The 13,764-nt window shown below is 40.9% G+C and overlaps 1 long non-coding RNA gene and 7 other non-coding genes across 8 annotated transcripts; 1 reads left to right on the top strand and 7 right to left on the bottom strand.

Annotated features, from left to right (window-relative positions):
* Positions 1-166: 166 nt before the first annotated feature.
* Positions 167-248, top strand: trnas-gcu (transfer RNA serine (anticodon GCU)). The gene has a single exon. It is a non-coding gene; the product is annotated as a tRNA-Ser (tRNA).
* A 495-nt stretch (positions 249-743) lies between these two features.
* LOC141285669 (U4 spliceosomal RNA) lies at positions 744-883 on the bottom strand. Its single transcript, XR_012338798.1, has one exon. It is a non-coding gene; the product is annotated as a U4 spliceosomal RNA (small nuclear RNA).
* Positions 884-1,469: 586 nt separating this feature from the next.
* On the bottom strand, positions 1,470-1,543 carry trnan-guu (transfer RNA asparagine (anticodon GUU)). Its single transcript has one exon. It is a non-coding gene; the product is annotated as a tRNA-Asn (tRNA).
* Positions 1,544-1,734: 191 nt separating this feature from the next.
* Positions 1,735-1,807, bottom strand: trnak-cuu (transfer RNA lysine (anticodon CUU)). The gene has a single exon. It is a non-coding gene; the product is annotated as a tRNA-Lys (tRNA).
* Positions 1,808-3,109: 1,302 nt separating this feature from the next.
* LOC141348383 (small nucleolar RNA U3) lies at positions 3,110-3,325 on the bottom strand. Its single transcript, XR_012357483.1, has one exon. It is a non-coding gene; the product is annotated as a small nucleolar RNA U3 (small nucleolar RNA).
* Positions 3,326-4,297: 972 nt separating this feature from the next.
* On the bottom strand, positions 4,298-4,438 carry LOC141284887 (U4 spliceosomal RNA). Its single transcript, XR_012338509.1, has one exon. It is a non-coding gene; the product is annotated as a U4 spliceosomal RNA (small nuclear RNA).
* Positions 4,439-5,507: 1,069 nt separating this feature from the next.
* LOC141285658 (U4 spliceosomal RNA) lies at positions 5,508-5,647 on the bottom strand. The gene has a single exon (XR_012338787.1). It is a non-coding gene; the product is annotated as a U4 spliceosomal RNA (small nuclear RNA).
* A 1,280-nt stretch (positions 5,648-6,927) lies between these two features.
* LOC141326226 (uncharacterized) lies at positions 6,928-13,763 on the bottom strand. Its single transcript, XR_012353864.1, has 5 exons — positions 11,980-13,763; positions 10,459-10,605; positions 9,539-9,788; positions 7,680-9,374; positions 6,928-7,580 (listed from the first exon to the last, which is right to left on the bottom strand). It is a non-coding gene; the product is annotated as an uncharacterized lncRNA (long non-coding RNA).
* Between the last annotated feature and the right edge of the window lies 1 nt (position 13,764).

The following is a 13,764-nucleotide window of genomic DNA, read 5'->3' as shown; positions in this document are numbered from 1 at the left end:
CGTTCGGTTCCTTCAGCACTGGACCTTAATCCAGGTCCTGGGGACCCCATGCTAAACTTTTTGTGTGTCCTCCTTATCTAACACACTCAGTTCAGTTCTTAGAGTTCTCTACTAATGAACTGATGATCTGAATCAGGAGTGCTAAATAAAAAATGCCACGTAAAATGACGAGGTGGCCGAGTGGTTAAGGCGATGGACTGCTAATCCATTGTGCTCTGCACGCGTGGGTTCGAATCCCATCCTCGTCGTTCGGCTCCTTTAGCAGTAGTCCTGGGGACCCCACTCTGCACTTTTTGAGTGTCCTCCTTATCTGACACACTCAGTTCAGTTCACTGAGTGCTCTACTAATGAGCTGATGGTCTGAATCGGGAGTGTTAAATAAAAGGACCACGGAAAGTGACGAGGTGGTCGAGTGGATAAGGCGATGCAAGGCTAATCCGTTGTGCCGGGCACACCTTGGTTTGTGTGGGTTTGAATCCCATCCTCTTCATTTGATGATTTAGCACCACTGAGAGCCCACCGGAACAGACAGGCCCAACCTGTTTACGATGGGTAGCGGTGAGCTGTAATTGTGCTGTACTTTAATGATACCTGCAGCGAAGCCTTGAGAACATATTGACAAAACAACAAATCTTCTGGCTCCGGCACGCTATGATCTGTAGACACCTCTTTGACGAGGACCAACAACCAGCCACTCCAACAAAAGGAAACAAAACGAAGCAAAAATGTCTTTTTCAAGAAGCGTCCAGAGAGACCGGCAAAAACTGTCGAAGCTGACTGTATTTCAAATCATCCCGATGGGATATCGGGGAAAGTTTTCAACCAGCAATGATCACACCTCAGATAAACCACACAAGCTACAACACTGCCTCTGCGATAGAATACCGGTGACGGTCGTGACCTTTTCGTGCACCTACGTGGATGTGAACCGACAAGGTGGTAGCAAGCTGGATGAGCCCCAGAGACAGATCATCAGTGAAGACCTCTTCACCTAGACGGCCATCGACGCAAGACTGTGAAAACCAGATCCTCTCCAATCTGACACTGTGGCAACATGGAACTTTTGCATCTACATTAATATTAGTCTGTTTCTTCTTATTCTGAGGTCACCGTAGCCGCCAGATCCATTCTGTATTCCGATCAGATGGTCACTGCAGTCCCCCGGATCCAGTCCGTACCAAGAGCAGATGGTGGATCAGCACCTTCAGCCGAATGTCAGCGGATACCATGTCAACTAGATGAGCCCTAGAGACAAATCATCAGTAAAGAATGAATCCACATGCCACAGCAAACTCGAGCTGGTGAAAATGTTCATCAAACACCCGCCGCTGACTTCTTTTAAAACAAGCCAGCTTATTGAAGGTGCACAGGATAAACGCCCTGAGAAAGCTGTGCCTCGCAACCCTAAGAACGGCATAGGCGTTAGTGGACACCTGACGCGCGTGCGTGCAAAACACCGGCATTTCACACGTCCCTGGGTGGGCTCGAACCACCAACCTTTCGGTTAACAGCCGAACGCGCTAACCGATTGCGCCACAGAGACAGCCGTTGTGTGTCTGCTGCCGCCGGATCACGGTTGTAAAAGCAAGGGTTAGGGTTAGGGATTAGAATCGCACGTACTAACAGGCTGTTTTGAAAGATGTTTCCGGAGCTCGCAAAATCCACTTAGCCTGTGCGGCGAATGGGCACGCTGGAGCCCGCCACCCTGTTGGGAAGAAAGAGAGCCAACAGAGGCGCCCAACGTGGGGCTCGAACCCACGACCCTGAGATTAAGAGTCTCATGCTCTACCGACTGAGCTAGCCGGGCTGGTTGTGGCTTCCTTCACCGGGTCGGAGGCAGTTTTCATCGGCTCCCAAATGACACAGGCGAAACGGAGGCTCTCGCGTTGTGCGAGACTGTCGAGCCGTCCCGTGGGTAGGGCTTAGAGCAGGCTTAGAGTTTTCTTCTGTCAGTTTTGACCCAATGTGTTTTTGGGAAGCGCAGTTTGACCCAGCAGTGCAGGCCAACAACATGTTCTGTCTTGCCGCGTGAAGGCGGTTCAATGCTTTGGACAGCGTATGGTTGAGATGTGATTTTCCACCAATTTGGGGCACCTTTCTTATGGAAATCAAGGATAAATCTATATAAGGATAAGGATAAATCTTCTATTTTTCGGTGGTCTTTTGAGAACACTAGATTTATATGTCAATTCCAACATAACACCGACTATTACGCAACAGTCCCGGGATCGTTAATAGTTACGCCTCCAACATTTGCATCGCCCAATCATCGGTAACGTCAGTACATCAGTAAAACAAGGCAAGCCACTGAAGGGACACGGTTAGCTTAATGCTAGCACTAGCCTGTTACATTGCAGTACAAAAGATATCACTTACCACATAAACAGAGAGATGACTGTGCTGATGATGGTGAATGATGGAGAAATAACTGCGCTGATGATGGCGAATGATTTACTGATCCAGAGTATCACCGAGAAGCAGCTGAACTTGTGTGGTAAGAAGAGCTCCCTCTGCATTATAACTTTACACAGAGCACATGGATCACAGTAATGAGACTAAAATGTCTGCGATTCAAAACGGCAGATTCAACAAACCACATATTAAAAGCGGCTAGAGCTCCTAATTAAATATATATTTTTTATCAATGTGCCAGCTATAGAGATGAGCAGCTCTGTGAAACAGCCAATTGGAGCAGAGCTCATTAATATTCATGAAGCTTCCAAAAAAGGCAATAACAGAGCATTTCATTCTAGGGACAAATCCTAGGGTTGTAAATGGTCCTGTAAAACCGTTTCTGGAGATTGTTTGCCCTTTCCTATGCCATATACCTTCTATGTAGATATCAAAGAACAAATTAAAATATTCTCTCAATGCATTTTATGGCAACTTTAAGTTGATAGAACCAGCTGACATCTTATCCTGACATTCTGAATCTCAAGAATGGTGACACCCACCACCAAAAATGTAAAAAAAAAAAAAAAAAAGTAGTTTCATCAGATATACACCAATTATGAGCTAAACAATTAATTACAAACAGAATCATATCCGATGTTCAATCGATCGCAACTACTCACAAGATTTTTAATCTGATATTTACAATTTTTCAAAGACCACTCTGATCATACTCTCTTCTTCTATGCTGCATAAACGCCACACAGAACGTTCATCAATGGTGTGGAACATATGAAATAAACAACTACTCCACACCCGCTTCACGCTCAGTAAAGAGTATCAAAGCTCATCATCATAGTTTGGGAGACACTACACTTTTGAAACACATTTCCTAGTTAAAAACTATAGAAATGATCCCTGAAAGTATAATCTTGACCTCCATTTTGCAAAACCAGCTTAGGCGACTTCTGACACTTTGAGTCTCAGAGATGGTGACAACCTAACAACAGAGATGAGAAAAGTTACATCTGAAACATCATTAGAGTCCTAATAAATTTTTTGTAATTTTAGTCGGATGCAGTTTTCATCGGCCCCCAAATTACACAGGCGAAACTGAGGCTCTCGCGTTGTGCGAGACTGTCAACCCGTCCCGTGGTTAGGGCTTAAAGCAGGCTTAGAGATTTCTTCTGTCAGTTTTGACCCAATCTGTTTTTGGGAAGCGCAGTTTGACCCAGCAGTGCGGGCCAACAACATGTTCTGTTTTGCCGCGTGAAGGCGGTTCAATGCTTTGGACAGCGTATGGTTGAGTTGTGATTTTCCACCAATTTGGGGCACCTTTCTTATGGAAATCAAGGATGATTTCAAGGGAAATGGCAAACTGGTGTAGCGTTTGGCTAATAAGCTAAAGCTACAAAGGATGTACCGGTGCCCCGTCGTCCGAGCAGAATCCACATTCGGCCGTAATCGGAGGTTACTACTAACGTTCGATTGTGTCTCATAGGGAGTTTGGCGTAGGGCCTCAGTGGAAAACAGGCCCACGGCGGCTGAAAGAAAAGACGAAGAATACATCCACATGCACATGAATCAGGAGTGTTAAATAAAGAAACCCCGCAAGATGACGAGGTGGTCCAGTGGTTAAGGCGGTGGAAGGCTAATACATTGTGCTCGACACGCATTGGAAGCTTTAGCGCCACTGAGAGCCCACCGGACCAGACAGGACCAACCTGTTTACGATGGGTAACGGTGATCTGTAATTGCGCTGCAGTTTAACGATACCTGTCTTGAGAACATATTGACAAAACAACAAGCCTTCTGGCTCTGGCGCTCTATCATCAGTAGACAGCTTTTTGGCGAGGAAAAAAAAACCTAAACGAAACAAGGCTATATTTCTCAACAAAACTCTAAGCCTCCAGAGAGGCTAGCAAAAATTGCCAAAGCTAACTGTATTTCAAGCCATCCTGGCGGGGTATTGGGTAAAGTTTTCAACCAGCAATGATCGCGCCTCGGATAAACCTCATAGGCTACAATATTGCCTCTGCGAAAGAATGCCAGCGACGGTCATGACCTTTTCGTGCACCTACGTGGATGTGAACCGACAAGGTGGCAGCAAGCTTTAAACATGACGCACAAACAGTCTCCTGGCACGGGTTGCTGCACCGTGTTTCCACGGAACAGATTAGAGGTGTGTAAAAGACGGCTCATTCACTATTCCCTCTGTGCTCAAAACAGCCTGCTGAAAGCACGGCAGCAGCAGCTGAAAAGGTCCGCAGCATGGCCTGTCTCGGTCAGCAAGGGGACGGGGTGGCCGAGTGGTTAAAGCGATGGACTGCTAATCCATTGTGCTCTGTGCAATGGTTGGAATCCCATTCTTGTCGTTCGGTTCCTTCAGCACTGGACCTTAATCCAGGTCCTGGGGACCCCATGCTAAACTTTTTGTGTGTCCTCCTTATCTAACACACTCAGTTCAGTTCTTAGAGTTCTCTACTAATGAACTGATGATCTGAATCAGGAGTGCTAAATAAAAAATGCCACGTAAAATGACGAGGTGGCCGAGTGGTTAAGGCGATGGACTGCTAATCCATTGTGCTCTGCACGCGTGGGTTCGAATCTCATCCTCGTCGTTCGGCTCCTTTAGCAGTAGTCCTGGGGACCCCACTCTGCACTTTTTGAGTGTCCTCCTTATCTGACACACTCAGTTCAGTTCACTGAGTGCTCTACTAATGAGCTGATGGTCTGAATCGGGAGTGTTAAATAAAAGGACCACGGAAAGTGACGAGGTGGTCGAGTGGATAAGGCGATGCAAGGCTAATCCGTTGTGCTGGGCACACCTTGGTTTGTGTGGGTTTGAATCCCATCCTCTTCATTTGATGATTTAGCACCACTGAGAGCCCACCGGAACAGACAGGCCCAACCTGTTTACGATGGGTAGCGGTGAGCTGTAATTGTGCTGTACTTTAATGATACCTGCAGCGAAGCCTTGAGAACATATTGACAAAACAACAAATCTTCTGGCTCCGGCACGCTATGATCTGTAGACACCTCTTTGACGAGGACCAACAACCAGCCACTCCAACAAAAGGAAACAAAACGAAGCAAAAATGTCTTTTTCAAGAAGCGTCCAGAGAGACCGGCAAAAACTGTCGAAGCTGACTGTATTTCAAATCATCCCGATGGGATATCGGGGAAAGTTTTCAACCAGCAATGATCACACCTCAGATAAACCACACAAGCTACAACACTGCCTCTGCGATAGAATACCGGTGACGGTCGTGACCTTTTCGTGCACCTACGTGGATGTGAACCGACAAGGTGGTAGCAAGCTGGATGAGCCCCAGAGACAGATCATCAGTGAAGACCTCTTCACCTAGACGGCCATCGACGCAAGACTGTGAAAACCAGATCCTCTCCAATCTGACACTGTGGCAACATGGAACTTTTGCATCTACATTAATATTAGTCTGTTTCTTCTTATTCTGAGGTCACCGTAGCCGCCAGATCCATTCTGTATTCCGATCAGATGGTCACTGCAGTCCCCCGGATCCAGTCCGTACCAAGAGCAGATGGTGGATCAGCACCTTCAGCCGAATGTCAGCGGATACCATGTCAACTAGATGAGCCCTAGAGACAAATCATCAGTAAAGAATGAATCCACATGCCACAGCAAACTCGAGCTGGTGAAAATGTTCATCAAACACCCGCCGCTGACTTCTTTTAAAACAAGCCAGCTTATTGAAGGTGCACAGGATAAACGCCCTGAGAAAGCTGTGCCTCGCAACCCTAAGAACGGCATAGGCGTTAGTGGACACCTGACGCGCGTGCGTGCAAAACACCGGCATTTCACACGTCCCTGGGTGGGCTCGAACCACCAACCTTTCGGTTAACAGCCGAACGCGCTAACCGATTGCGCCAAAGCTGGGGAACAATAGTCTGTTAAGGGGGGGGAAGAAAAGGAAAGAGGAGGAAGAAGGGGGAAAAAGAGAAAAAGAAAGAAAAAAGAGAGAAAAAAGGAAAAAAATGAGGAGAAAAGAAATGAAAGGAAATTTTATCTCTTTTTTCCTTCAAAGCAATGTTTTTGGAGTGTATATTTACAATAAATTATCTGAAAAAAAATGTTTTCTCTATTTTTCTGTACATTTATACGGGAGTAAGGATGATCACAAGCTTTCCAGTTCATATTACACTGTTGCCATACATTGAAGTGTTTACTGAATGATTTATTTATCAGTAATTATCACATAAATGATGTCCAAATGGATGAAATAATTTCTGAAATGACAAATTAATACTTTATTAGATTTATATTACTGATTATTGATATTTTATTCACAGTTCTGAGTTTTTGCACTTTTAGTTTAAATATATTGCTGCTGTAGTTATGTTCTAAAACTTATAGTACAAAAAATAGTCAATTTATTTATGAAATAATCCCCAAATTTATCAACATTTTTAAAAGGGCCTATAACCGTTTAATGATACTGTAACAAAGACATACAAAAAGAGTTATTTAATCATGACCAAACTTTTATTTTTCAATCAGTCATAGCCAATTATTCATTATTCTATTTTTTTTTTACATTTTTATTCTTATAGTTATGTTGCATGTGCAGAACACCGAATAATACCTCTTAATAATACTTTCTATTGTCCATGACTCCTGTGCATTCTTTGCAAGTGCAAAAGAACAGAAAACAGAACTATACATATAAATAAAACCATCTAATGTCCATGGCTCTTGTGCATTAATTGCAAGTGAAAAGAACAGAAAGCACAGACCAATACACATAAATAAAATTTTAAAATGACAATGGCTCTTGTTTGCCTTTGTGAGTCCAAAAAAAAAAAACCAGAAAGCACAGAACAATACAAATGAATAAAACTTTAAAATATTAATTACTACTGTGCATTCTTTGCAAGTGCAAAAGAACAGAAAGCACAAAACAATACACATAAATAAAACTTTATCCCCTTTATTTTTTTGGACTCTTATGGATGGCACAGAGCTTGAAATGGTCTCTATCAGGTGACAACAATCTGGCCACTGGGCAAGTGGGGCAGCGGTGGTGAATGTATGCCTCTTCACGCTCTCCACCCCTGGAGTGAACCTGTGTCCAGCCTGCTCTGGTGTCTGGCAGCAAACATCACTCTCTTCTTATCGTAATCCAGCAGGTTCTGCCAACTATATTGCCCACCTAAGCAGAGAGAGCATATAATACAAGGCAAATGAGAAAACAAAACAAGTGGTAGTGTTAACATATGACAGGTCAAGAAGAAAAAGTAGAGAAACTGACCTGCTGGTTGGTGAGAGCCAAAGATGGCTGATTCCTGAGCTCCACAAGATACTCCACAAGGCTGTCCACTTTGTCCAGCACACCAGCACTATCCACTGTAAAAAACAACCTATAGAATCTACTCAATAAAATGGGGTAAACTGATGTAACAATTTGCACAGTTTGTTTGGGTAGATTCTATCCTATATATCTGAGTAAAGAATACCTGAATTGATCAGCTAAGACAAACTAAAAAAAGTAGGTAAAGTCTACACAGCAAAAAGCCCAGTATTAAATGAACTTTCCCAATAGTTTGAGTCCATACTCAAGAGTATTAAAATGAACACTGAAGCAGTGTTAGAGTTATTGAGGTAATTAAGTTATTCATTGAGTGGTGATTGACCATTATTAAAGACCTGTGTGATGTTAAAAAGCAGAATCGCCAAAAGGAGAAAATCTAATTTTGTAAGTCACCATTATAGTGGTCAGTGTTAGCATTAGTTTAGCTCTTTACCATTAATTTCTTAACATTAGGTTTTGTTTGGGTGCTCTAATTGAGTTATAACGGTCAGACAAACCAGGAGAAATTAGATTATGTGGTGTTGAACATGCTTTGACAAAGTCATAATGTAATGACCTGAATAACTGAGTTATATTTTATGTTAATTACGCTGGATTAATCAGAGTATTAATTTTCAAGCTTATTTTGACAAAAGTACACACATATTTTAGATATAGACACACAGACATCAACAATCAGCATGAGAATCACAACAATGGTGACCATCAAAAACGTATGTTGTAGCCAATCAAAACTCATCCGTGTCTCCCATCATGCATTGCGGCATGAATAAATTATGAGCTGATTATTTCAGTGATGTTTAGAGTTGATCTGTTTCTGAATATGCTGTTTGTCACCATTGTTGAGATTCATATGCTGATTCCTGATGTCTGTGTGTGCCTGAAAGAGCAACGTTTAATTTTTTTTTGATCAGAGGAGCTTGTAAAAAGGCCAATAAAAAAAAAAAACAAGCTTTATTATTAATTTTTGCTGCTGTGAAACCCCAATGCACTTGTAATAAATAAAGAATATAGAACTGAAAGACTACACTCTAAACGATTCCAGTGGCTCAAATTAAGCTTATTTTAAACCAGAATTATCACCACTGCATGACTTTTGCTCTTTAGCTTGTCTGGCTGGTTTAGCTAAACAAAACTTAATGCTAAAAAGCTATAGGTCAAGAGCCCAACTAATGCTAACACTGACCACTATAATGGTGACATAAAAATGTTGGTTTCTTCAATCATTTTCAATCACCACTCAATGAATCACTTAATTACCTGATTAGCTTTGACACTGCTTCAGTGTTGATTTTAACACTCTGAGTATGGACTCAAATAAACTCCCGGGAGAGTTCATTTAATACTGCGCTTTTTGCTGTGTAGACTTTACCTACTTTTTTTTTTTTTTTTTTCTTAGCTGATAAATTCAGGTATTCTTTACTCAGATATATAGGATAGAATCTACACAAACAAACTGTGTAAATTGTTACATCAGTTTACCCCATTTTATTGAGTAGATTCTTAAATTCAGGTATTCTTTACTCAGATATATAGGATAGAATCTACCCAAACAAACTGAGTGCAAATTGTTACATCAGTTTACCTCATTTTATTGAGTAGATTCTATAGGTTGTTTTTTACAGTGTCCAAAGCCTGGGAGAAAAAATATAAAGAAAAAAAAAAACAGAAATGAACAACATTATGAGTACAGTGAAGTGGAACAAAATAAACAAACATAAATATATATTTTCCTAGAAATGTAACAATATTACATGAAACACAATTACATACATGCATACAACAAGATATTTACATACCACAGACTCGTCAGGAGATGCTGAGGCACCTGGCGTGAAGGAGGCACAGTGGAGGACAGAGAGAAGCTTGGGTCATCGGTAAGACTTGACACAGTAATGTCAAGTGTTTGGTCCTCCCTGAAGCCCTCGTCTTCTTCATCCTCGCCTTCATCCACATCCTCCAGCAGGTTCTCTGTCTCTTCTGAGTCAGGGTCCACTACCAGGGGCTGTCCAGTCTGACTCAGGAAGTAGTCAACACCAAGCAGTTCTCCTATAAAAAACCAAAACAAAATTTAATAAAAGGAAACACAAATACAGGATCAGTCAAAAGTTTGGACACATCACTATTTTTAATGTTTTTTGAAAGAAGTGCCTTATGCTCATCGATCCTGCATTTATTTGATAAAAATAAAGAAAACATCAGTAATATTGTAAAATGTCATCACAGTTTAAATTTATAGTTCCATAAACTTTAATTTAAATTATTTCTGTCATCAACGCTGAATATTTAGCTATCATTTTAGAATTTAATTTATGACCAATGTTGGACACAGTTGTGCTGCTTAATGTATTTTTTTATGTAATCTGTGATACTTTTTTTAGGATTCATTGAAGAATAAAAAGTTCAATAAAGAACAGCATTAGAAATAAAATAGAAAATACAGGACTGTTCAAAAGAGAAATTAATGCTGTTCTTTTAACTTTTTATTCATCAATGAATTCTGCAAAACGTATCACAGTTTTCATTAAAAAATAACAAAATAAATACAAATATGCAGTACAAATTATATTGCTGTTTTTTCTGTATTTTTGATCAAATAAATGCAGGCTGAATGAGCAAAAGACACTTCTTTCAAAAACATTAAACACAGTCACGTGTAAAAATGTTTGACAAATAATGTACACATTCATATTCTACAATGAGATACAGGTAACTTTACCTTCTGGTAGAGGTTGTGCCACTTCCGCTGCCGTGGTGCTGGTCTGTTGCCTCCAGATGGACAAACCCCAGAGCTGGCAAAAGTCCTTAACCTGGCCATCCACTCGCCTTCACCCATGACCTTGTGGCTCTTTGGCTTAGTGCTCATCTAAATATAATAGTGAAATAATAGTTAGTAATGTGCATTTTGCAGGTATTGGACAACTACACAAATGTTTTTAATTTTTTTATAATGATACAACGATATATATTCAAGCTAACTAAATAATGGCACCCATTACAACAATTAAATATTATTTTATTGCTAACAAAGCAAAACAAGGTTAAACATTTAAAGGTGTTACACTACAATTATACATATAAAGATTTGAATATGAAATTACTACATGCAGTTACGATAGGGATAAGATTATTGTTTTGTTTGGTTTACAGTTAGTTGCATCCAATTATGCATAATTTACTGTAATTACTATAGTAACTACATATAGCATGTATTAATGACAATGTAAAATAAAGTACATTGTTAGTTAAAAGCTGTGGTTATACATATGATAATCAATCTGAGAAAAAAACAAAAAAACAAAGAACATAGTAAGTACACTTTACTTAAACCATGGTTAATTTTTGTAAGGGATGTCTATATAACATTGCATTTTCATTTAAATTATTATTTGCATCTGTGTTTATATAAATAGTAATCCATCTGCAAACACAAAACTTGATTACTACATTCACACATAGCAAAAGCACATTAAATGTTAATTAGAAATGACAATGTCTACAACTAAACATATTTTTTAAATCCAAATCAAACTTTAAATAGAATAGATGTGTTTACTATGCAAAATTACAGGCAAATGGTGTTTTATATGTAAGATTATAGGCAAATCATGGAAACAAAACATGATTACTACACTTTCACTATAGTAAAAGCATGGTAAATGACTTGTTTTTTTTTTCATTCATATTTTTATTTATAGTAAGACTGTGTTTACACTTAAAGAACGAGTAAACTGAGTTTAATAAGTACGATTACAGGCACAATTGTGTTAAATATGTGAGATTATAGGCAAGTAATGAAAAGAAAACATGATTACTACACTTTCACTATAGTAAAGCCATGGTAAATGACGACAAACACAAGCACAACGTTTTTTGTTGTTGCTGTTCATTCAGATTTTCCTTTATAGTAAGACTGTGTTCATACAGTTGTAATCGATCAGCCAAAAACACAACATGGTTACTACGCTTTTACTATAGTAAAAACAAGGTAAATTGTCATAAGGGATGACTGCACTTACAGCTGAAACGCGTTTTCCCCCCATTTAAATCGAACTTAAGAACGAGTAAATGGACTTTAGAAAGTTAGATTACATTTAAACAGTGTTTCATTATGGGCAATTCGCGAGTCAAAAGTTTGTGAACGCCAAACACGGATGAATGACGGACGAAAACGTAACGAGTTACCAATTGAGAACATTGTAAACAGAGAGGAAGAAAGTAGAAAACATGTATTACTTACTTTGAAAAGTTATCCTATATTCCGTTCGTCTGATTTTTGAACCTGACTTATGGCGCTTTTCCACTACACAGTACCAGCTCGCCTCAGCTCGCCTCGGCTCGACTCGACTCGGCTCTGTTTGGTTTTCCACTGTGTAAAAGTTGTACCTGTACCGGCTTCCAGGTACTTTTTTTCGTACCACCTCCAGCGAGGTTCCAAGCGAGCTAAGGCGAGCTGAGGCGATACTAAATGTGACGTGAAAACACAGCAGACTGCTGATTGGTCAAAGAGAATCGTCACTATTCACTGCGTCGTCATTGCACGCGCCAGCAATAGTATCCAGAATAACCCCGCCATTTTTACAAAGTTTGGCCAGAGATTGCGTGACATATCCAATCCATTACATATTATGGCAACTCGGAAGAATACGCCGTGGTCAAACGAGGAGGTGCAGACAGCGGGTGTGTGTCGCGTAGAAGATTACGTCACGGCAGTTTCCTGCAGCGTCGCTATGACAAACCAGGTACTATTGTAGAGGTACAGGTACAACTTTTACACAGTGGAAAACCAAACAGAGCCGAGTCGAGTCGAGCCGAGCCGAGTCGAGTCGAGCCGAGGCGAGCTGGTACTGTGTAGTGGAAAAGCGCCATTAGAATGAAACTAAGCATGGTGAGTGGCTCTTAACAATGGAGCTCGAGCGATGCGATTGGCTCTCGTCCATTCTCACAATGGATGGCGAGCGACGCGATTGGCTCTCGTCCATTCTCACAATGGACGGCGAGATCGGCGATTGGACGAGGAGACGGCCGTGGAAACAGACGATCCTGCTCCAGGTAGAGCGCCACAGAGACAGCCGCTGTTGCTTGCCGGATCACCGGTGTAAAAGCAAGGGTTAGGGTTAGTGATAGGGATTAAAATCGCTCGCACTAACAGCGACATCTGTTTTGAAAGATGTTTCCGGAGCTCGCAAAATCCACTCAGCCTGCGCGGCGAATGGGCACGCTGGAGCCCGCCACCCTTTTGGGAAGAAAGAGAGTCAACAGAGCCGCCCAACGTGGGGCTCGAACCCACGACCCTGAGATTAAGAGTCTCATGCTCTACCGACTGAGCTAAGGACGGCGCTTGTTAGTCGTGGTAGAGCTACCAGAAGAGGCGCAGCGACGCGAGTTCGCGACCCGCTTCGACCAGTTACGGAATTCGTGGAATGTGTCAGTTTGACGCTGCTGGTGCACATGTGTGTCATCACCCACACTTTAACCTTTAATCAAACGTAAATCCCCCGCCCCCCGGACTTTAATTCGGACACTCTCCTACTTAAACACTCTCACGTTATGTATGCCTCGTTCATACCGGACGCCGGAGGGCGCTCTGTGGCAGAGAGTCCAAAACGGATTCGTAGAAGTACTCACTTGTGACGCTTTAGGAAATCCCTTATATGGGCAAAGGCATCCAGCTCTTAAAATATATTATTTTTTTATTTTAATAATTCTTAAAATAAACTTTTTTATTTTATATGGTAAGTTTTTCATTCACAAAATCATTTCACCTTAAAAAAAACAAAACAAAACCTAAGATTCCTGAAATATTATAGTTATTTAAAGAAAACCTGTGTATGTAGATGCTTTCCCTGTATGTGTTTGTTTCAATTTCTTTGCAATATCATTGTATTGTCATGCAAATTCTTTTTTTTGTATCAATGTTTATTTACTGTTAATGTAATGTTTGTGTTTGTCATAAATTTAAAATTAGTGGTCATTATTTTATGGATTTGAATGTGATCCCTTGGCTATGTTCTTTTTGTATTAT

Source organism: Garra rufa, chromosome 1, assembly GCF_049309525.1.
Source record: "Garra rufa chromosome 1, GarRuf1.0, whole genome shotgun sequence".
NCBI lineage: Eukaryota > Metazoa > Chordata > Actinopteri > Cypriniformes > Cyprinidae > Garra > Garra rufa.
Note: the sequence above shows the minus strand (reverse complement) of the source record. Positions and strands in the feature narration are given on the sequence as shown.